General features: G+C 42.2%; 1 protein-coding gene across 5 annotated transcripts in view; it reads left to right on the forward strand.

Annotated features, from left to right (window-relative positions):
• Positions 1-24,617, forward strand: part of PHF21A (PHD finger protein 21A) — a 131,575-nt gene that overhangs the window by 22,806 nt on the left and 84,152 nt on the right. The gene's annotated exons all lie outside the window — the stretch shown is intronic.

A 24,617-nucleotide genomic window follows, 5' to 3' on the forward strand; every position in this document is an offset into this window, starting at 1 on the left:
AAAGCAGCTGAATTTTATCTCCCTAGAGTCAAAGTAGGTGGGTAGGATTGACAGGTGGAGGGGAATTTGCTACGGGAGCTCCAGGTAAACAACACATAAGCTGGAAGCCTGTGATTTACACTTGCCAACAGCCCAGTTAGGTGGGATGAGGAAGTGTGAATCAAAAATGTTTCCTTCTGATCCCTGACAGACAAGCTCACTGTGGGGGAAATACTATCCTGGGATGCTTTGTATGTAAGAGAAGAGAATTTCTGAGATGGCAAGGCTATCTTATTGGGGCTAGGTAGAGAGATTCGTACATAGACAGGTGTAGTGTGTTCAGCCTGTCATCAAAGTGCTTTATAAAGGTTTATTATAAAAATATGAATCAAGATTGTGTAATAACCCTATGTGTGTATATTCTGTATTCATGGATGTGGAATATTGCTTAACTCGCAGTCCTTATATACAGAGTATGGAATTAACTGCTTTGTTTCTGTTTGCTGAAAAATGTAGTGGAAACCATGATCACTGGATCAAACTTGATTTTGCAACTTCCTTACTATGCATAGCTGTCCTTATGTACAGTTTAGCTAAAAACTTCAGAATGGCAAAAAGAAATACATAGAGGAGTGATAGTGTTCAGTGCTTCTTATGCCTCATGCAGTATTTTATTGACTTTTTAAAGGTATTTGAAATGGCTTCTTAGAGCAAAAAGCCAAAGGGACATAACTGAATAAAATAAACTGCTCTGTAAAAATATTAGCCTGCAGAATATGAACACTATGTGTGATAGTGTAAAGGAGGTAAATCTTACTTGGTGCATCAACAAATATACAGTTGCCAGGCATGTGTACAGAACATTGTTGCTAGCATAAAATTGTAATTATGTCCTTAATACTGTGAAGAGGCTTGCATGTACATGGTTTTTAAAAATCATTTTTGCAATATTGTGAAATGTCTTGTGGAAGTATGAGAACTACAACTTTGGGAATATGTTGCATGGTTTTCAGGATATCCCTTTTATGGCTTTGCTTCTTAGAGGGAATTGCAGATGAACAGAATCTGGGTTTAAAATGTACTGTACTACAATTGCTGAAATATTGTGCTACGTGAAATTATATCTGCATAGGGTCGTCATAACATTTGGTAAGAGAAGGTATCATTGCTTATAATGTAGCCTCAGAGTTGCGGAACCTGTAGCTGAACTCTGACTCCCATAAGCCACAGATATTTTGCCCAATGGTCTGGTTGATTGGAGTTGTAGGTCCACAACATAGGGGGATCCACAAGGTCTCCGCTCATGCAGTATGACTTCTTATCAGTCGGGTCCTGGCCCACCAGTTAAAGATCAGTGTTATGGACTGCAAAGTTTTCTTAGCCTTTTCTATTAAAACTCATTGCTTATTTCCCATAAAACTCATAAAATTAATAAAATTCCCATTTTACTGTCTCCCAGACTTAAGAAGCCAAGGACCATGCTTTCTTCTTTCAGGAATGGGAAGTTGCTGAGCCTGCCAGTTAAACGCAAAGCCAAACTTTCATTTTTGTTGCAAGAGTCACCTCTTAAAGTAATAACGGGCCACTTTTGTTTTAGTGGTAATAGATAGGGTGATGTAAGGGAGAAAAGTAGATGACTAGATGGCTGGGGAAACAGATTGCATCTCTGTACAGTGGTACCTTGGGTTACAAACACCTCGGGTTACAAACACTTTGGGTTACAGACTCCGCTAACCCAGAAGTAGTGCTTCAGGTTAACAACTTTGCCCCAGGATGAGAACAGCAATCGCGCGGCGGTTGCAGCAGGAGACCCCATTAGCTAAAGTGGTACCTCAGGTTAAGAACGGTTTCAGGTTAAGAAAGGACCTCTGGAACTAATTAAGTTCGTAACCAGAGGTACCACTGTATTTACTTTCTTGTCAGGGTGACACCCAAAGGTTATATAGCCTCTTAGTTTTTACTTTGCACAGTGCTGTCATCGTTTGTATTAGCTTGTGAAACTTAAGGCACCAATTAAGTGATGGTTTAGATGGCTGCATGCATGACTGTATAAAATAGCTTCAGCTGTGTTAGGAATATTATTATCATTATTATTGATTTATTAATTGCCTTCTGAACAACCATCTCAAGGTGATACACGCTAAAGATAATTCCACAGAAAAGGGGCAGCCAAACTGAAAGCCATTCCCTGAGTTACTGCAGAGTGGGCTTTTGAGATCTTTGGAACTTGCATGAGAAACTCTTAAGTAGTTTCTCAAGTAACCTTGTCCTTACTGTACAGTATATGTTAGTACCATCACCTTGATTGGCCTGGGAGCAGATTGGCAGCCTGTGCAAATCTCACAAGCAGAGTGTTATATATTAATGGTAGTTTACCTCCACATGCAACCTAGTCACTGTGTTCTGCATCAGCTTAAGTCTCCAGACCAACCCCAAGGGTAGCCGTACATATTGTGCATTGCAGTAATCCAACTGTGCGATTGTCAATGCGTGGAGAAGTGTGGTCCAACTTTCTCATTTCAATAATGGCCATAGCTCTCTTACCAACTGAAATTTTAAAAGGCACTGGGCTGTTGGAAGTTGTAGCTGAAAACATCTGGAGGTTGGGGAAGGCTGCACTAGCCATTAATTCCCTCTGATGTAACAACTGTGGGTTGTATCCTACTTGGAGTTAGACCCACTGAAATTACTAAAACTACGTTAGTCATGTTTATTTCATCAGGTCTGTTCTGAATAGAACTAGCATTGAATACCACCCTATAACTGCTTCCGGAATTGCAGTAATCCCATTAAAATCAGATCCCTAATTCATGTTGTTTCCAAGCAGGATTCTACTCTTTAAAGATGTCTCTAGACATTAATTCTTCAAGTATGATAGCAAAAAGATGAATAATTGTGAACAGAGTGCCAGAATAACTTTATTTTAAGATGCCAACATGAAGACTCCTTAAATTTTTATTTCTTTTTAGACTGCACCTTAAACTTGTAGAACAGCCGTAAGGTTTTTCAGGGTGTGGGGCTAAGAACTGAAATAAACCTAAAATGTTGTGTCAGTAATTTAATGTGTTGCTGTTAATGCACCCTGACTTCTTTTGGTAATTCTGTGTAGGCTGATGAATGATTTTGTTCTCGTGCAGAAAATGTGGAATGCATAGTTTAGCATTATAGGCTAGGGGTGGTGAGGAAGCTTGTTATAGCATGTGCCGGAACCTAAAAACCTAAAAAAGTCTGTTTCTGGTTGCAAAGAGGGAAGTTACAAAAGTTTGATTTAATAAGTGAGTGAGTCGAGTATGGGTGACAACATAGCTGTTGGAGAGCATCTGTACAGCATAGAAATGAACACACAGGGAGAAGGAAATATAAAACCAGTTGAATCAGAGTTGAATCTTCACTGAATGCAAGGGGGGGGGGGGAACTAATTTTGCCATGTCTGGCAGCCCAAATGTTAGTCAGAACTCCAGACTAGGAACTCATTCTCATTATCTTCAACAGTGTAAATGGAGAGAGCTGTTCTGACTTGTTCACACCTAGTGATAACATGGGGAGACCTCTAGTAGCTCAGCAGGTTTGTTGCATTTGGAGTGTGAGCAGAATGTATGCAGGAGGCTGCATTGTACTTTTTTAACTTCTAGTGCTAAGAATTTCTAAGCGATTCTCACTTGAATCTTGAACAGTTATTTAAATTTCATGATTCTAAGTAGCCCAAATGTTTTCTTCTCCTGTTTCAAATACTGTTTCCTCTTTTTTACTTAAGAAAATTAACTAGACCAAGAAAAATATCAGAATTCACAATACTGCAAAAGCAAATGTTAAATTGAAAAAGACACCACTGTTTAACCTACATTTTGTGCATCAGTATATGTGTTTATAAGTGATATGTATATAATAAAAAACCTTGATAGAGAGCTGCTTTAACAAAATTTTGTGGTTTTGAACTGGTTCATATGTAACATTTAACCATAGTTTTAAATTATAGCTTAATGTACACATGTTGTTTGTTGTTCCCCTGCTGGCTGTGGGGAAGAAACAAGCCCAAATAATTCAGAGTCTGGTTTGTCCTGATATGCGAACCCAAGTTTGCTGCTCTCTATAAACTGTGAGTAGTATGCCAATGACAAACCCAAATAGTAGCAGGGGATTGTATGTCGTTTACCCTCTCTCTTTCAAATTGTAATACCCAATATGACTTACAAATAGTTTTTTTAAAAAAATATTAAATATATATTTAATAATAAAACAAAACAAATGTTCTACCATACAGCCAAATACTACTAAAGTTTAGTTTCTTCCCCCCTCCTCCGGTTGTCTCTAACTGGTTTAATTTGCTTTGGATTGGGTATTTTGTATATATGGTTTTATTGTTCTGTACAGTGCCATGAAGTTTTATGAAAGCTAATATAAAAATATTTTAATCAGATAGAATGACAGCAATAGCTCAGAGACAGCACCCATTAAAAAACAAAAACAGAGAAGTTTTTGCTTGCTGTTTATCTGATTTTTCTGAGGGATAGCATTCCAGAGGTGGAATACCACAACTGAAATGGTACCATTCACCTCTGAACACAGAAGCACTCTGCAGGGCCAGTGTGGTGTAGTGGTTAAGGGTGGTAGACTCATAATCTGGGGAACCGTGTTCGCGTCCCTGCTCCTCCACATGCAGCTTCTGGGTGACCTTGGGCTAGTCACACTCCTTTGAAATCTCTCAGCCCCATTCATCTCACAGAGTGTTTGCTGTGGGGGAGGAAGGGAAAGGAGAATGTTAGCCGCTTTGAGACTCCTTCGGGTAGTGATAAAGCGGGATATCAAATCCAAACTCTTCTTCTTCTTATTGACTATCATAGTGAATAGGCAGGATCATATGGGAAGAGGTGGTCCTTCAGATACATGGTCCCAGATTGTTCAGGTCAAAACCAATATTTCAAACTCTACTGATCTGCAATCAGTGTAGATTTTTCAGTGTTGGGTTAGTAACTTTACTATCAATTTTTGAATTGGTTAGCGTTTAAGATACATCCACGTACAGTGGTACCTTGGTTCTCAAACTTAATCCATCCGGAAGTCTGTTCCAAAACTTCCGGGGTGGCGCCATCGGCAATGGCGGACTCCCTCTAAAGTGGAGGGACCAGCTCCGCGCGAAACGGGTCTTTTCCGCTACGGCGAATCGGGGACCCTTTTAGAAATCACAGGCGGATGAAGCCTGTGACCATGGGACTCAGCCGGCACCCTTAGCGCCCCCCCAACCCGCAAAGGAACCCATTAACAGGCTCCGAAGCGAAGAGGGGGAAGTGGCGCGGTGCTGTGAGTCAATCGCTTTTTCTGTGGAGCGAAGCCGCATAGCCGTTGCCGGAGAGCGCTGCCTTTTTCCTGGGAAAATTTGGCATCTAAAATAATCACCCGTGAGTACTTAAACTTTGAACAATTGGACTTTAAATAAGGACTGGCGAGCAGAAAGGAATTGGACTTAAAAATTTACTTCAATTTGGTACTGAAACGGGAAGGTCTAAACAGGAAGTCAGCCTTCCGTTTCTTTGTAGCCAGAATAAAGCAAAGACAACGTAAACTAGAGCTTAGAAAATCACTTCCAAAGGATTGGCTTTCATCATTTAAAATTGTTGAACCCCCCTTTGGTAGCAGGAGAAGAAGGGGGATCTTTTTTGGACTGTTTAAACCTGCAGAAGTGAGTTTAAAGTAAAGTAACTTTCCACCGTCCTGATCCTGGAGCGGGGTGTCAAGACTGACGTTTGAAGCTCATTGACCAGAGACAAATGTTTTTGACAGACAGCTAAAAGAAGAGTAACATAGTGATTCCACTGTTTCCTTTCGCATTTTAAAGGAACAAATATTGACAAAATATCTTAAAAAAGAAACTTTGTTGCTATTGTCCTTAAAAGAAAGAACAAACAGAAGTTTTCCCCCTAGAGGGAGACTGTGAAACTGTAACTAATTCCAGGGAGCTTGCAGCTGTCACAGATTACAATCGTGGGAAAGGACTTGTGACCTTGCAGGACAATGTTTTCAGAAGCTCTGTTGTGTGCTCTCTGTAAAATAAATGCCCTATTGGATCAGTTAAATCAGAAGACAGATTTGATGACTAATGCGGTCAGAACTTTTGAACAGGCAGTGGGAAACTATATGGAGCCCACCCAGGAACTAAAACAGGAGTGTGCCATGACAGAACAGATCAGAGAAGAGGACGTTGCTGAATCTTGGGCGCCAGAAATGGAGGGAGTTGCGGCCCTGCAGGAATATGAGCCTTTGGATTTGACAAATGAACTTGGAAAAAACCAGATTTGGAAAGATAAAGTTTGGATTGGTTTGAAAATGGGGGGTTGGACTGACCCCCCCATGCAGGGATGTTTGGACTTTCCGAGTCTGGCAATGGGCCGTCAGATGTTTGGAGCTGTGGGGGCTCTCAATTTTGGAGGGAATCTGAAACATGTTTTTAAATACCACATGGAGTTTAGTCCGGACTATGGAAAAGGGGCTGATTTGTTGAAAAGGGCCAAAAACATTACTAAGCTGGAGTTCCCACGAGTGAAAGGAAAATATGAAGAAGAGCCGCGGAAGGGACATGGAAGAGACTTGAGGGCCTCGGATATAAGGTCACCAGGTTAATGAGCTAGATCAATGGGATAAAAAGGACTGACAAAACCCGGGACCAGGAGGAAGGGATGCTGGATGAAGATTGGATTGTTCTTATTTCTTTTTTTTTATCATTAGGATTGTTTTATAAAATTGATGATTGTTAGAAAAATGTTGAAATGAAATTACTTGGCTCTAGTAAAAATGTTTAAAGAATTAGGTAAGACTGTTATGGCTATGAGAAGTTGGTAAAAACAAGATTTAAGTTTTAAGCTTTAAGGTTTTCTATAAGATAAGATGAAAATAGATTAAGGTAATGTAATGACAGAATATTATGAATTATGGAAAGGACTTGCTGCGATAATTATTAATTAGGATACAAGAAAAGGGAGGAGGAGGAGGTCAAAGAAAGAAGGTAATGAAATTTGAGAATTTGAGAATGATGGATTTATTTTTTCTTTTTCTTTTTCTGTTTTGTCTGTTTTTTGTAATTTTAAATTTTTTTTCAATAAATATCATTTAAAAAAACCAAAACAAAACCAAGGTACACTTTCCCATAGAAAGTAATGCAAAATGGATTAATCTGTTCCAAACTTTTAAAAACAACCCCTAAAACGGCAATTTAACATTAATTTTACTATCTAACGAGACCATTGATCCATAAAATGTAAGCAATAAACAATGTACTGTAGTCACACAATCAATCAATCAATCAATCAATAGCTAAACTGGGTTCCACACAGTCACAAAAAAGAGCCACAAAACAAAAACGCAAAATAAATAGCAAAAAAAGACAGACCTCAGAATAACACTCAAAATGGAAATGTGGCACTCAAATCGGAAGCATAACACTCAAAACGGAGCATGTTCGGCTGCCGAAAAAAGTTCACAAACCAGAACACTTACTTCCGGGTTTGCAGTGTTTGGGTTCCAAGTTGTTTGAGTACCAAGGCGCTTGAAAACCCAGGTACCACTGTACATCACATTTTAGGAATCTAACCATAACATTGCAGATCACTGTGGCAAAATGATACTTATTCAAGAGGCTATATGGTTGGTGTGCTAAATTAGATTGATGGAAGATGCAGGGCTTTTTTTCAGCCAGGGCTCAGCTCTGGAACCTCTCAGGTGGGCACCACTGACATTCTGTGAGGACAAAGAACCATAAAGGTGGCCTATATAGTAAAGAAAAGCAGAGTTTTAGTAAAGGAGTATCACAGAATACATAAAGGGATAAGGCCATTGAAAACCGAAACCTGGAATTCAGGTTAAACCTATCGTAGACAAGTAGAAAGGGGCCTAATCAGATGTTCCTTCATCCCAATAATTGTACTTGGAGAGAAACTGGAAGTGGGCCATAGGCTTGCACACTTCCTGCCCTATCCCCTATCACTGTGTGGAAATGAGCAAATGAACCAGGAAATCCTGCATTCAAATAAACTTGGGATTGCCTGATTCATTTGTACAGCTCCTGAGCTTTTCCTAGGTATAATGAAACAAGCACTAGATATTATTTGGTTTATTATGTATGCCACCTTTTGGGGTCAAACCATCCCAGTGTGGCTTCCAACAGTTATATGCCAATGATATATGATGCACAATAAATTTAAAACCAGAAAAACACAATTACAGGATTGATAAAGGTAATCAGCGATAGTATTAAAGCAACACTCAGTGTATTTGGTTTCCATAAGACCACAAAAATAAAGCAACACAAGAAATACAGCATAAAAGCCCTAACTGCTGAGTATATGTATGTCTGTGTTTTGGCAGATTAGTGCACTCTGATTACAGTATCTAGCAAATATGTATTTTGCATGTAGTAACGCAACATGAGTTTGACCAAACTGCGGGAGGCAGTGGAAGACAGGAGTGCCTGGCGTGCTCTAGTCCATGGGGTCACGAAGAGTCGGACATGACTAAACAACTAAACAAACAAAATAAACAATGCAACTAAACCTAAAATGTTTGAACAAAAAAGCTACTAGTGATCTGAGTATTAGTTTTGCCTATGTATGACATCACTGAAGATCATATTAAAACAGTGACATTATTTGATTCATGTGTAGAAGCTGAAACCTGTTTTAAAAGTTTAACTAGCACCATCCATATACGGTAATGAAAATTGTAAGTTTTCTCAGATCTTTGCATTATTGTTCTCACTTGAGACTGCTGTCCTCTACAGAGAGAGCTTGCAAGATCTAGCCCACTTTTACTACTAGTTTGTAATGTATAAAAAGGAATGTTTAGTAATTTGGGACCAGGGTAGTCATGTTATTAATTTAAGAATGTCTCATTATCCTGTCAATTTTATTTGTAACAGAAAATACTTTTAGATATAAATTCATCCATTTAACAGGTATTCATTTAAATGTGTTTCATTGTATTTGGTTTCCATGGAAATGGTGTACAGCTAATGTTATTTATAAGGTGAAAGTAAAATAGGGTGTCTAATGGGACCCCCTGCTGCTCTGATGAGGAGACTTTGGGGGGGTGGGAAATAAAGGCTCGTGGGATTTTGAACAAAGTTTAATGGAAGTCTCTTGTAACTGCTTGTAAAAGACCAGCATTAGCAGTAAACAAATACTTCATGGTGATTGGGAAAACATACATTGAGTTTCCCTCACCACTTATATTCCTCTTCTTTATTTTGCTAAACTTTTATTTTGTATGTATAGGACTAAAATGTTAATGGAAATTAAGAAGAGCTTTCAAAAACCTCCATGCATAGCTGAAAGTTAAGATTATGAAAATCTCCATTACAGTCACTTGTTTTCACATGTATATAATTGTCTTAAGTATTTGTTTCTGCTGACATCCTCAATTATTGGCTTCCTTCTTAAATGGCTTTTTACAAAAAAACAGGCAAAACTTTCAGTCATCAATTACATACATGAAAAATGCTTCTGTTGAAGTGTTTTTGCTGCTTTCTGCTTTGTCAGCCTTACACCAAAGGGTTTTCTGAATGTAGAAATTTCATTTGGCTTGCTCCTACTTCCCAAAGTTGCTTACCACTTTGTTCAACAATGCATACTTTAACACAGATGTATAATATAGTGGGTGTAGCAGGAAGGAAGCATTGTGCTGTTCCTATTAAAGCCTCTGGGTTTGTTTTGCTTTCATTTTGAGACTTTTTCTTGTCCTTCATACAATTTATTAATGTGTGATGGGACGATGAGCTGCTTGTGTGTAAAATCCTAGTCCCTCAGAGTTTGGTCAAGTTTGCAAACCTCTGTCTGTAACGGAGCCCCTTAAACATGGCTCCGTCAGTCGCTGGCAGATTCCGACAGTGGTTGCTTTCGGAATCGCTTCCAACATAAAAGCTCCTTAACGGAAACACGTCTTCTGGACTCTCTGCGTGACAGTTTCCGGCGAGGAGTGGGTGTCCCTACAGGAGGTCCTGAAACCTCCCCACTGTTTTCGCTGGAAGTGTCTCTGAGCCATCCCTCCAGCTCCCTTTCCCTCAGCTCAGCTCCTCTCCCCCTACTGGTTCCCTCTTCAGCTGCTGAGTCTCTCCCAACCTGTGTGAGCCCTTTCACTTCCCTTCCTTCCGATGGCAGTTCCCTGACATCCACCTCCCCTCCAGGGCCCCCTTCATCCCCTCTCGCCCCCTCCTCTACGGGCGGTGAGGAGGCAAAACCCCGGAATGAACTTCCTTCATCTTCCGATGTCCCGAACACTTCTCTCCACCTGTTGCGGTTCCTGGTCTCGAAGTACTCCTCCTCCTCAGAGTCCATCTCCCCTTCCCCTTCCGAGTCCGAGAATCCTTCCAACTCCTCCTCCTCATCGGTGGTCCCAAAGTATTCCCTCCGGAACCTCTCCACAGGCTGAGGTTTCCTTGGGAACCTTTGATGGAACGTTTCTATCAATACCTCGTCATTGATATCTTCTGCCATTACCCAAGTGTTTTCTGACTCCGGTTCTCCTTCCCACGCTACCAAATACTCCACCTGATCCCCCTTCCATCTGGCGTCGAGGATTTCTGCCACATGGCTGCTGCATTCCCTTTCTTCTATGACCGGTCCCCGAGTGGCCATCCCTTCTCGTCCCCCCTCATACGGTGACAGTAACGACCTGTGAAATACTGGGTGCAGTTTCATGTGGTTGGGTAACCGGAGCCTGAAAGCCACTGGGTTGACCTGTTGAATGACCTCAAAGGGACCCAATCTCCTGGGTCTTAATTTCTTACAACCTCCTTTGAACGGCAACCCTTGGGTTGACAGCCACACCCTATCTCCCACCCTTATGGTTTCACCTTCCCTTCGGTTCTTGTCTGCCTGCCTCTTGTATTCTTCCTTCGCCCTTTCTAAGTTGAGTTGGAGCTGACGATGGATTGCTTCCATTTCTTCTACAAAATGCTCGGCTGCCGGGACACCCCATCTCTCCCCTTCTCCCCCTGGGAAAGCCCTGGGATGACACCCATAATTAGCCAAGAAGGGGCTCATCCCTGTGGACACATTCTCGGCATTGTTGTAGGCAAATTCCGCCAGCGCCAACTTTTCTACCCAGTCATTCTCTCTGTCATTGACATAACACCTCAGGTATTGCTGGAGGACCCCGTTTGCTCTTTCCGCCTGCCCGTTGGTTTCAGGGTGCCGGGCAGTCGAAAAGTTGACCTCCACCTGCAGTAAGCTCATGAGCTTCCTCCAGAACCTGGAAGTAAATTGTTTTCCCCTGTCTGAGACCACCCTCAATGGCACCCCGTGCAACCTAAAAATGTGTTCTACAAATAACTTCGCTGTCTCTTCCGCCGTGACTGCATGCGAGCAGGCTACAAAGTGGCACATCTTTGTTAGTAGGTCTACCACCACCATGATGGCTGTTTTCCCCTTGGACTTCGGCAGATCAGTCATAAAATCTATCGACACTGCCTCCCAAGGTCGTTCTGGGGTTGGTAAGGGTTCTAATAGCCCCGCCGGTGCCCGCCTCTCCCCTTTGGCTCGCTGGCATTGCTCACACCCTCTTACATACTCCCGTACATCTTCCCTCACCTTAGGCCACCAAAATTCCCTGGTGACCAACCACATGGTTTTGTGTTGTCCAAAATGCCCCGCCGTGGGGCTGTCGTGCAACTGCTTGAGTACCCTCCCCCTTAAGTCTCCTTCAGGGATATACAGTGCCCCTTTGTAATACAAAGCTCCATTTCTTTCCTCGAAACCCCCTGGTTCCTCTCCCTCACCCCTAAGACCTCTGAGCTTATTCTGGGCGTATTCATCATTCTCTGTTTCCTCTACCAGTTCTCTTTGTCCCACCAATGCCGCCCCACACACCCAGCGGTCCTCTGGAATGACATGTCTCTCTTCGGGTGCTCCCTCCCCCTCCAAATATTCAGGTTTGCGTGAGAGAGCGTCCGCCCTAATGTTCTCTGGGCCTGGCACGTAACAAATCTCAAAGTTAAATTTGGAGAACTCCTGGGCCCATCTCACTTGCCGTTGGTTGAGCACTCGTGCCGTCCTCCAATACTCTAGGTTCTTGTGGTCAGTGCACACTTGCACCTTATGTTGTGCGCCAATTAGCAGGTGCCTCCATCTCCGGAACGCCTCATGAATGGCTAGTAGTTCTCGGTCATACACCGTGTAGTTCCTCTCGGATTTGTTCAGCTTTCGCGAAAAAAAGGCACACGGTCTCCACTCTGACTCCTCCTTCCCTGGCTGCAGAAGCACCGCCCCAATAGCTCTGTCTGATGCGTCAGTTTCCACTCTCATCGGTTTTTGTAAATCCACATGCAGGAGTTGTTGTTCCGAGGCGAAGGCCCTTTTTAGTTCCTCAAATGCTCGCTCCGCCTCCTCAGTCCAAACGAACTTCTTCTTACTGCTGAGACAGTCCGTAATGGGCGCCGTCAGGTGGGCAAAGTTTCGGATGAACTTACGATAGAAGTTCCCAAATCCTAGGAACCTCTGCACATCCTTCCTTGTTTTGGGTGTTTTCCATTCCAGCACCGCCTGGACCTTGCCGGGATCCATGGCCAATCCCTTGTCTGACAGGCGATACCCCAGGAATTCCACCTCCTTGGTATGAAACTGACACTTCTCCAGTTTCACCCACAGCTGGTTGGCTTGCAGCCTGCTCAACACTTCTCTGACGTCTCTCACATGCTGCTCCTCATTCTCAGAATACACCAACACGTCGTCTAAGAAGGCCACACAATTCTTGTAAAGCAAAGGCCCCAGGACATGGTTCATAAACGATTGAAAGCACGCGGAGCCTCCTTGTAGGCCGAAGGGCATAACTAAATATTCAAATGCCCCCAAAGGGGTGAACATGGTGGTTTTCCATTCATCCCCCTTCCTTATTCGTATCAGGTTGTACGCCCCCCTTAGGTCCAGTTTAGTAAAAATCTTTCCCTTCCTGACCCTTGTCAAAATGTCGTCAATCCTGGGCATAGGGAAAGCCACTGGTTCTGACACTGCATTTAAGGCCCTGAAGTCACACACAAGCCTCGGCTTGTTCGTGTTTTTTTTATCCACAAAAAACACTGGGCTGCCCCCCACCGCCCTGGACTCTCTGATGAACCCTCTCTTCAGGTTCTTGTCAATGAACTCTCTTAGCTCCTGCATCTCTCTGTCTGACATGGCGTACAGCTTGCCTACAGGGAGCTGTGCCCCAGGGAGTAAATTGATTTGACAGTCAAAGGGTCTATGCGGGGGTAGTTGGTCAGCTTCCCTTTCGCTGAAGACGTCGCGGAGATCTGCGTATTGTCGTGGTACCTTCACGTTCTCCGTTACTTCAGTCCCTGCTAGGGTGGCTTGGGCCCCTGCCAAACCCTTTCCCTCTTTGCAGTGTTCTAAGCAATGTGCTGAACCAAAAGAAACCACTCTCTGATGCCAGCCCACCAGCGGATCATGTAACGCTAGCCAGCTCATCCCCAATATAATGGGAGCTCCTCCCAAGGTGGCCACATTAAACGCTATCAGTTCGGTGTGCCTTGCCACCTTCATTATCATTGGGACGGTCTGCAAGCTGACTTCTCCTCCCAACAGCTCCCTGCCATCGATCGTGGTCACCTGCAGGGGGTTGCTTAAAGGGATCGTCTGTATCTGGTGTTCAGCTGCAAACTCTTTGCTCATGAAATTGCAGGAGCTGCCTGAGTCCAACAGCGCCTTTATCTTTAGAGGGTGTCCGTTTGGCAGCTCTAGCGCCACTTCTATCACTAGGGCGGGTTTAGGAGGTTCTGGCGTGGGCACTTTCACTGCTCTTTGGCCTGGCTGCTGTGCCCCGACGGTGGCAGCCAGGCGTTGGCTTTTACTTGCTTCGGTATTTCTTCCTCTCTTCCCTCCACAGCTCCTACCATCCCTTGCCATTCCTTCCTCTGGGGGCAGACTCTGGCAAAGTGACCTGGCTGTTGGCAGAGATAGCATTTCCGGGCGCCTTTTCCCTCCTTCTTTCCCCCCTCACTGGGCTTTGAAACTGCGCGCGCGCGCGCTGTTCCGATTTCCATCGGCTCTGCCGGCGGGAAAGTTGGCTCTGGAATGTCTGGAATGCGGAACTCCTTCCAACGTTCCCCCTTCCCTTCCCGCCTCTCCAATGCTCTCGCCTCCTGGCGCGCTCCTATGGTCAGCGCTGATTTGGTCAGCTGGTCCATAGACTCCGCCCTGGGCGCCCGGGAAAGTTCGTCTTTCACAGCCGAAGAAAGCCCTTCTTCAAAGAGCATTTGAATGGGTTCCGCCGATAGATCCCACCCCAATTTATGGATCAACATGGTGAACTCAGTCCAGTACTCACGGACAGATCGGCTCCCCTGTTTGCAAGCCATTAACTGTCTGCGGACCACTCCCTGTTCAATATCGCTGGAAAACATCAGATCCATGGCGCGAAAGAACTTCATCGTGTCCTTTAGGACGTCACTATTCGCTGCCATCAGGGGTCTAACCCAGTCTCTCGCCCCCTTTTCAAGATGCCCAATCACGAAAGCCACTCGTGATTCCTCGTCAGGGAATTCATCAAACTGCAGATTGAGGGCATATTGCATCTCTGTCCGAAAGCCATGATAGTCTTTGGGCTCCCCCCCAAACTTCTGCACCAATCCTGGTACCTTTCTGACGAGCTGGGTGTCTTTCCCCTTTTTGTCTGCATCCTGAGCCCTCCTCTCCTCAAGCCTCGCCGTCTGCAGCGCTAGCTGGACCTCCAACACCCGGTACCTTTCTTCCAGGCTTGGACCCGCTCCAGCTCCTGCTTCTCCGGTTCCGGCTGGGTTGCTCATGATGCCTTCTCCTGCACAAGCTGCTCACGAAGACTGTCGGAATGCTGTGATGGGACGATGAGCTGCTTGTGTGTAAAATCCTAGTCCCTCAGAGTTTGGTCAAGTTTGCAAACCTCTGTCTGTAACGGAGCCCCTTAAACATGGCTCCGTCAGTCGCTGGCAGATTCCGACAGTGGTTGCTTTCGGAATCGCTTCCAACATAAAAGCTCCTTAACGGAAACACGTCTTCTGGACTCTCTGCGTGACAGTTTCCGGCGAGGAGTGGGTGTCCCTACAGGAGGTCCTGAAACCTCCCCACTGTTTTCGCTGGAAGTGTCTCTGAGCCATCCCTCCAGCTCCCTTTCCCTCAGCTCAGCTCCTCTCCCCCTACTGGTTCCCTCTTCAGCTGCTGAGTCTCTCCCAACCTGTGTGAGCCCTTTCACTTCCCTTCCTTCCGATGGCAGTTCCCTGACATAATGTTTCTTTTTAACCTTATATTTAACACCACAATTGAAGAAGCAAAAGGGTTCCCGCTCTGCTTTTCATTTATATGTTCCTGTATCACCTCTCCCTGTTAAGATTTGCATTTAGGATTTTTCCCCACACAGCCTGAATTGGTTGGATGTTTCTGGCAGGTGCTTTGTTGAGATTTATATATTCTTGTCAAGAAGTATGGAATCTCAAAGTGCAGTGGTAGCACTCTTGATGTTTTCTGCCCCAAAGAAGGCACAAGCTCTGATGTGATTCCTTTGTGGCTACCTATCTAAATTGCCCTCCTCACTCAGGGACTTCCTTGAGATTCCCAGTGCATGGATATATTGGAAAACATCACGGCAGGCATAGCCTGTTTCCTCTCAACTTGTTTAGTAAAGAAAGAATGCCAACTCTATAGGCCTCCCATAAGCTATGCTATTATTCAGATGTTTGTGAACAGTTCCATTCCTGGGGTATCCATGCTCCTATATTGAACTTTGGAATCATTTTTTAAAAAAAATAAAAAATAAGTGTATCCCCTTGGAGTTGACACAATTGGGAACTCTCTATTTTTAATTTGCTTTTGTTTTTGCTTTTAAACTGTTTAATACTTGTTCTTAGTTTCTAGGTATTTATGCGTATTACTTGTTGGTAGATAGATGGATAGATAATGCACACGTCTTTGACTCTTGGGTCCTTTCCAATGGCCCCATTGAATCAGAGGTAAATCATCTGTGGCCATGTTCAGAGTTTTACTTTTGCTTGGACAATGTGGTATCTACAACAGCAATATACCGTACTCTTCCATGTATAAGATGAGGTTTTTAATAGAAAAATTATGTTAGAAATTGGGGATTGTCTTATACACAAATAGTGCATAGGGGGAACTTGGGATTGGTTGCTGCCACGAGCTGGAGATTGTCAGCGGCTATTGGGCATGTTATTGTTGGCTGTGGCAAGAGCTGGTGTTGATTTGCTGTTGCTGTAGCAATTGGGCAGGCGATTGTTGGCTTCTACGCGTGTGAGCGTAGGTCAGGTGGGTGAGTGATTGTCAGCATTCCCCCCTAAAAAAGCTCAACAACTCTGTGCCACCCCTCCCAAAAAGCTCAAGAACTCTGGGCAATCTCCCCCCATTTTCTTAATTTGGAGTCCCCAAAAATAGGGGGTGTCTTATACATGGGGGCATGTTATACACGGAAAAATAAGTTAATTTGCATGCAGCTAGTCTTCCTCTCTTGTGGATAAAGCATGCGATATCCATTCATATTAAATTCTGATGCTGAACTATTATTAGAGTAGTTTTGGTGAACACTTTCTCCATGATTAGACGAACTAGATATTAAAGGAAACACATGATTACTGCTAAAAAGAGCAACTCCTGTCCTAATAGTTCAATTTATTTTCCACTTTTCCACAGTAGTCTGTGCCCAAAGCAGCACACAGTAAACATCAGCTTACTGTGTTAATTGTGTTTTATTTTGATAAAACACAATTTTGTTTTTAAAACATCAATTTATTGCATTGTGGTGAAGTTTTCCCCATCCCATCATGCTTCAGTGGCTTCTGTTTCTAGACAGTATTACTGTGCATTATTCCCACAACAGAAGCTTGAGAGATGATGTCTGGATTGTACACATGAAATAAGTAGCAACTGTGCAGTTGTTGCACTAAAAAGCCAAGTCCTTAAGCTTTGTATGGGAGCCACTATCTTCACTGTCTTCTTTTCTGATCACACAGCTTGAGGATTTCAAGTCCATATTCTTAGTAAAGAGTTTCAGGCCATAAAAAGTTGAATAGTACCACGTGCTTGTTAGTGATGGCGTAGCAGTTCAGCAAGAAAAGGGAATCAGACTTTTTATCATGTGCATGTAACCGCCACCTTTTCTCATGAGGCACTGTTCTCTGTTTGGGGGTACTGAGGATTACAAACATCTTCTAGAGGGTATTGATGGCTGCGCCTTTACATGTAATCAGTTACAGATGGGTAGCCGTGTTGGTCTGCCATAGTCGAAATAAAAAAATTCCTTCCTGTAGCACCTTAAAGACCAACTAAGTTAGTTCTTGGTACCAAGAACTAACTTAGTTGGTCTTTAAGGTGCTACAGGAAGGAATTTTTTTATTTTTACATGTAATGTTTTTCCTGCACAGAAATAATATTGGTGTAGAGCAAAATATATACACTTGTGTCTTATGTATACAGTTTATGCATTTTCTTATTACCACAAGCTCCTGTGTGTGCATTGGCTTATCCCTGTGAAGGTAAAAATGTATGTAAAGTAGTCTTGTGCTATTGAGATTATTATTTCTCTTCCACTCCTATGTCTGATCCAGGATGCTGGAGGAAGCAAGAGCAGATGTCTAGTAGATACTAATCCTTCAGCTTTATCAACCACTATACCCTCAGTCATATTCTTACCATATGGCTGTATCTTATTGGAAGTTAAGTTTACTTATGGATTCCAATTCTGATCTCAAAGATCCCTATCCCCATATTTTTATCGTTGCTCCGACTTCAAAATCATCCTCATGCCTCTGTAACGTTATTTTGACATGCCTACTGCCCTTTCTCCAGGTGGCTCTTGTAATAATTTCAGAACTGTTTAGAAGACAAGTAGAGGCACTTCAATAACCATGTGTGGCTTCATAATAAGCAACAGTTTCCCTTTTGTTTCTGAAAAGAATATTTTTAAGGATTGACTGTATTCCAGAAAACCAAGTTTGAAGATTAGGTCTTCTGACCCTCCTGATAAGCACAGCTGCAGATATCACAGTATATTGGTCTCTTATCCAAGGAATGTTTTGGGGAAGGAGTAAACAAATACAGTGCCTGAACTTCAAAGAGCATTTCCTGATGGAAAACACGTTCAGAACAAAATAGAAACATATTACAGAACTGTGGCGTACTTTGCTTTTTCAAATAGAATAGCCATGTGACTATTTCGTAATGTATGTTGGATTTGTGATTATTGCTCGTCTGGACGATGGCTGGGCATTTTTGCTGTTGTAGCACACGGAGTGGAATGGACATGGTGACTTTCCTGTCCCTTTTTAGTTGCATGGTTTTGTTTTCCTGCTCAGCCCAATCTTGTTCATGTTTCTTAGAAGAAAGTTCCACTGTGTTCAGTATGACTGTAAGTTTATGTAAACTTTCCTTGGAGTGTGATGGAAAGTATGGAAATGCCTGAAAAGTAGCATCACTCCTGTGTAGTGAAGCCATCAAATGCCTGCTTTACTATCCTGCCAGCTGTAAATAAATGCATACTGGATTTGCTGCATGATCAGAATTTGTTTTCAAATCCTACTTGTGAATTCTGGCTCAAAACCCTCTTTTGTGTACAGAAACCTTCAATATTAGTTTCTTCATCATAAAGCCAAACTAACTAAAACTGCAAAACTCAAAAAATTCTAGCTGTAGTAGAAGAATCTCCCGCAATATCCAGAACCATCAGTTTCATCTTCCCTTGGGTGCTAGAGGGCACTTTCATTTGAACAAAGGTAAATAGGTGGTGTTCAAGAATCTACATGAAACCGCTGGGACATATCATCAGGAGTTTTGGGCCTGGGTGTTCACCAATATGCGGATGATACCCAGCTGTATCTCTTGTTTAAATCAGAACCAGTGAAGGTGGTGAATGTCTTCTGTGAGTGTCTGAAGGCATTTGGAGGGTGGATGGCAGTCAATGGATTGAGGTTGAATCCTGACAAGACAGAAGTACTGTTTCTGAGGGATAGGTGGTAGGCAGATGTGGGGGACTCCCTGGTCCTGAATAGGGTAACTGTGTCCCTGAAGGACCAGGCGTGCAGCCTTGGGGTCATTTTGGACTTACAGCTGTCCATGGAAGCACAGATCAATTCTGTGTCCAGGGTGACTGTCTACCAGCTCCATCTGGTATGCCAGCTGAGACCCTACCTCCCTGTGCACTGTCTTGCCTGAGTAGTACATGATCTGGTTGACTCCTGCTTGCACCACTGAAATGCACTCTGCACAGGGCTACTTTGAAGGTGATTCGGAAACTACAACTAATCCAGAATGCAGCTGCTACGCTGGTGACTGGGAGCTGCCACCGGGACCACCTAACACTGGTTTTGAAAGATCTGCATTGGCTGCTAGTATGTTTCCGAGTGTTGGTGCAGACCTTTAAAGCCCTACATGGGCTCGGCCCTGTATACCTGAATGAGCGTCTTCACTCCCAGTGTTCAGCATGGGCACTGAGATCCAGCTCCAAGGTCCTTTTAGCAGTTCCTTCACTGCAAGAAGTGAAGTTACAGGGAACCAAGCAGAGGGCCTTCTCGGAAGTGGCACCTGCCCTGTGGAACACCCACCCATCAGATGTAAAATAGCTAAATAACTACACAACTTTCCAAAGACATACGGCCCTGCATCAGGAAGTTTTTAATGTTTGATATCTCACTGTTTTAATATTATGTGGGAAGCCACCCAGAATGGCTGGGGGAATCGGATTGGATGGGTGGGGTGTAAGTAAATAATAATAATAATAATAATAATAATAATAAAATAATACCACCTTCTGTGCATTTTGCACAGGTAGTTGTACTCAGTGATGTCATGCAATGATATACCAGCGTTCCTCTCAGATAGTCTTTCTGTAGAAAGGAAGCAAGCTGCCTTTCTGATGTGTACATAGACACTCTGAAAAGGTATGCTATGAGTTCAAAGGAAAGTTCAGAAACGTTGATAAAGTATTTTTTTTAAAAAAATCTGCACTCCTCCTTTCTAATTGTGTCTGTTGAGTTGTCCATTGAGCAGATTTCTCCATGTTTTTATTCACAGCAACATGGAAATAAAACTGATTTTTGAAGTAATATCTTTGTTTTAATCGGAATTATTTCATATTGATATTTCAGTTAGAGTAAGTGTCCTTTACCTGGCTTAAAATACCTAAATCTAATCTGAACAACTTTGTCTGCACTCATAATACCTTAAAAACTCACTGACATTTTAGTAAACCCTGCTTTTTATGTAAAAGAATTAACCAGAACAAGAAAGTAATCTTAGGTTGTGCATTATAATTATGCCATTGTGGGTCTCTTTTGTAGTATTGTTCAGACTATGAACCTTTGGACTGTTGATTAAATTGCATGGACATTTATTTTCTATGACATTGTGAAATTCTCTTCTGCAGAGTAAGTACGAGCTCTTCCTCCTGTGTAGCTCTACGCACGTCTTCACATATAATGGGTGTGCTTAGTGTCATAAGAACATAAGATGATCTTGCTGGATCAGGCCAATGGCCCATCTAGCCCAGTATCCTGTTCTCACAGTGGTTCTCACACCTAGACACCTGTGGGAAATCTGCAAGCAGGACCTGCGCACAAAAACACTCTCCCCTCCACAGTTTCTAGCAACTGGTATTTGGAAGCATACTATATACTGTCTCTGATTGTGGAGGCAGAGCATAGCCACCAGGGCTGTGGGAGCGAATTCTATAGTTGTTTTTGTGCTGCACGAAGAAGTACTTTCTCTCTCCATGTATGTGTGTGCGTACAGAGCCAAATAGAAATACTTACTTTCATAATTGCTTCCCTAAGCAGAAATAAATTCTGAGGCTCAAAGGCTATGAAGGTTGAATAAACAGGGGTCTGGGGCTATGCTCCTGGTATTGTAAAAGCTTACTTTTATTGCAAACACAGATTTCATTTATTACAGCAACCAATCAGTAACTACATGAATTAGAAAGTTGGAAATTTGATTTTATCAATCACTTTCAATCCAGCCTTTTTCTTGGCGTTTTAATTTGGTTATAAAAATGATCCATCCTGTATAGGAACAACCTAACATGCGAGTTGTACTTTCCAGCTGTGTTATTATTTGTGGTGTAGTAGCAATTTTCTGATCTTTTTAGAAAAATAATCCTTTTTTATGATTCACTTCTGAGTACTACTTAGCACTTCTTTTTTAGACTGATTCCTGCACTTCATTCTTGCTCTTATGGTAGACTTCTCAGGAGGAACTATCAATAATATTTGGGAAGAGGGAGAGAACATTATTGCACTGAGCTAAGGTTATAGATGCAACTAGAAGTGTGTTTATAGGAAATACAAGGTCTAGTTCTCTCTAAGGTGAGAAGTCTTTGCCTGTACTTTACCACTTCAAACTGTAGGTGACGGTTCACATTTATGGAATGCTACTCCGCATCGAAAACTTGCATGTCAAAGGAGAGAGGTTCAGCTTATCCTTTTCCCTAATGTGCACCCCTCTCATGTGCAGAAGTATGTGTCCATGGAAGAGCATTTGATCATGCAAACACTTACCTGTAGTCTGAAGCCCAATCGAAAGCCTGCCGCCTCGATGAAAACTAGTCTTTCGTGTGTCCACAAAGGAGATTGCTCCCTTGTAGTATAATCCCAGCTTCTTTGCCCATAGCCCAAGATGGATGAGATGAAAAGAATTAATTTTATTCTGTCTCTTTATTTTAGAGGAATATAATAGGTTTAAGCTTTATTACAGAGAGTCAATTTAAAATTCATATTTTTTTAAACTCCTATTTTTGTCATTGTTGAAAATGCATTGCTTGTTTGCTAGATAATTAGCTTTTAACTTAGTGTGGTTTTTTTATTTTTTTGAAGCTGCACTTGCATAGAAATCGAAATTCAATTAAAATGCTCAAAAGCAACATTTTAAAATTTGTTGCTATTAAATAAAATTACATTAAATGTGTTGGATTGTACACAAATGAAAGGAGAAATGTTTCTGTTAAGCAGGAACTGACAGTAGTAATTAAGGGAAAAGCTTTTTCTGCACAAGGAAAAAATGTAGTCCAGGTACCTCGGAGATGGAAACATTTTAATATCATGGCATTTTGTTGTTTTTGAGGGAAAAAGCTAGGTGACTGATTTTCACTCATCTGTCTGGACTCAGGGGGCCACTCTTAAGGTGGTGATAGCCTACTTCCTCTCCCTGCCTAAACCATTTTTTGTTGTTCTTTTGCCCAGTTTGCCATAGCCTTATTTACAAACAGGGCTAGCTGTCTAAAAACCTCTATGCATTTCCAATTCCTGACTGACAGCAACATTGCTGGACACTAGACTGAATATATGTACCTTCTGAACACACAAGAATATTATAGCCACAAGCTATACCATTTGACCCTGTTCACTGTGACCCAGAACAAGCATATGACATGTGACTCAAAGTTTTTCTGAATTAAAGCTTTCTCCTCTTTTAAAGTAGCTGCTACAATACCGTTACTAAGCCATGCTGGCTAGGCTACTGATGTTTGAAAACTGATCTCTGCTGCCTTGGAGTTTAAAGACTTGTTCTGCTAAAATAAAAAGCAGATCTTGTCAGACTCCTTATAAAGCTTATATCTATGCTAAATTGATTAATTTCATTAAACAGACCCATAGTCAAAATGCTTCTTCAGACAAGTAGAGATACTAGAAGAAAACACCCAGCTGGGTGGTATTGCGCTTCTCGGAGAGGTTGTGGATGTACGAGAGGGAAATAGAAAAACACATTTTAATAAATAATATCTTCCTCCTGAAGAATATATCCAGTTCTGGAATGTTTTGGGACTTATTTTATTAAACAATACAATAATTTCACAACTATTAGTTTTAATCTCTGTATTGTTTGTTTTCAGTGCTGTGTTTCTAGAAAAAGAGGTGCCGGAACTCACCCTGAACCCCTCCCTTGTTCTCTTATAATGGCAATGGCACCCACCTGAGAGGTGCCAGAACTGAGTTCCAGTGAGTTCCAGCTGGAAAAAAGCCCTGGTTTGTTTATTTTTAAAATGTTTCAACATGAGCATTTGAATGTTCTTCGAGTACAGAAATATGCAAAGTTTGCTTTCTAGTATGTGAGAGCTTCTTGCTTAGTGGCACTTGAGTCATCTTGATTCTTGAGTCTTGCTTCTATAGTAACTACATAGGTGAGGTTGCATACAGAACTGATGCAGAAGGCATTGATTTTTTTTGGCATCTTTGGCAGTCTCATGTATGCTGCTTTGATTTACATGATTGAAGAAAGAAAAATATATAAGTGGAATAACAAGCATGTGTGTCAATGAATACCTCAGAATTCCACTCTTCAGATCATTTTAGCTCTGAACTACTTATCCTGAAATACATTTTTGTCACTTCATGTGCTTAAACATAACTGTTACAGGTATTTTGAGACGTGCAACAAAGTTTGGTAGAAAATATTCTGTTCTCCCCTGGTTTAAAAAGTATTAAATTTGAACTGCAGAACGAATATTGGGGGCCAAAGTTGGATTTAATAGTAATAAGTAACTCACACCATGCAGGGGGAAACACTTTCTAAAGGTATATCATAGAACTGTAGAGTTGGAAGGGACCACAAAGGTCATCTAGTTCTATCCCCTGCAATGCAGGAATCTTTTGCCCAACGTGAGGCTCGAACCCACAACCCTGAGATTAAGAGTCTCATGCTCTACTGACTGAGCTATATGATTTAGTTTGTTGTCTTTCTGTAAGGTGCATAAATTGTTTGCCATGTGTGATACATATCTTTTCTGCATAAACTCCACGCAGTTACAGTATCTGCATCCCCTCTAACTACATAAACCACGACAGGAAGGGGTTGTCAGGTGCCTGAGCCAGCACTGTGCCCCAAGAGTCTGACTGCATTCATTCAAATTCATACCTGACCCTTTAATCTAGTTATCAGGGCAGTTTGCATAAAATAAAGTACAAAAAATTAAAACATGCACAGAGTAAAGCTGAAAGCAGATCTGTAAAGCAGCACAAGAAAAAAGTTTTAAGTCTGAAGCTACCTGGCAAATCTGTCTTTGGAGCTTTCCAGAGCTGGGGTGCTACCACTTGAAAACCCTTTCTCTATCAACCCACTATACTGCAGATGGTGGAGGAACTCTGAGAAGTCCCAAACTTTAAACGACAACACCAACATCTTGATTGGGGTCTAGAAACCTGCAATTGTGTGGTAGAAGATCCTGAATTTGCTGCAGGGGGAGATAAGCAAGTTTGAGATAGTGTGGAGCTCCACAGTCCAGCTGCTTTCCTGCTCTTGTGTACATGAGCTTCCTCAAGTCTCTCACTTTTTTGTAGGGTGGAAAAAAATGAGAAGCATATAAGCTATACCCATATGACATAATGCTTATGTGATAAGATAGTCAAGAAACAAAGTGGCGGTGTCTTGTTGAGAATACTATGCACCCATGTCTCTTGGTTTAAATTGTGGATTTTTAAAATTTTAGATTAGCTGGTTCCAATTCACTGTTCTCTAGATCTTGGGTAGAAATTGCCACTGTAGAATGGGCTATGTTGCCTTCCCTGAAGTCGTTAGGTAATGCCTCAAGTTGAAAAAAGAAGCCAAGATTGCAGTATTTTCTTCCTGTTGTATTTGTTTGTTTTTAAATGGTACTGGCTTTGTTCAGAATCTGAGTTATGGAGAAATAAAAGT

Source organism: Podarcis pityusensis (genome assembly GCF_964106645.2).
Source record: "Podarcis pityusensis genome assembly, chromosome: 1".
Taxonomy (NCBI): Eukaryota; Metazoa; Chordata; class Lepidosauria; order Squamata; family Lacertidae; genus Podarcis; species Podarcis pityusensis.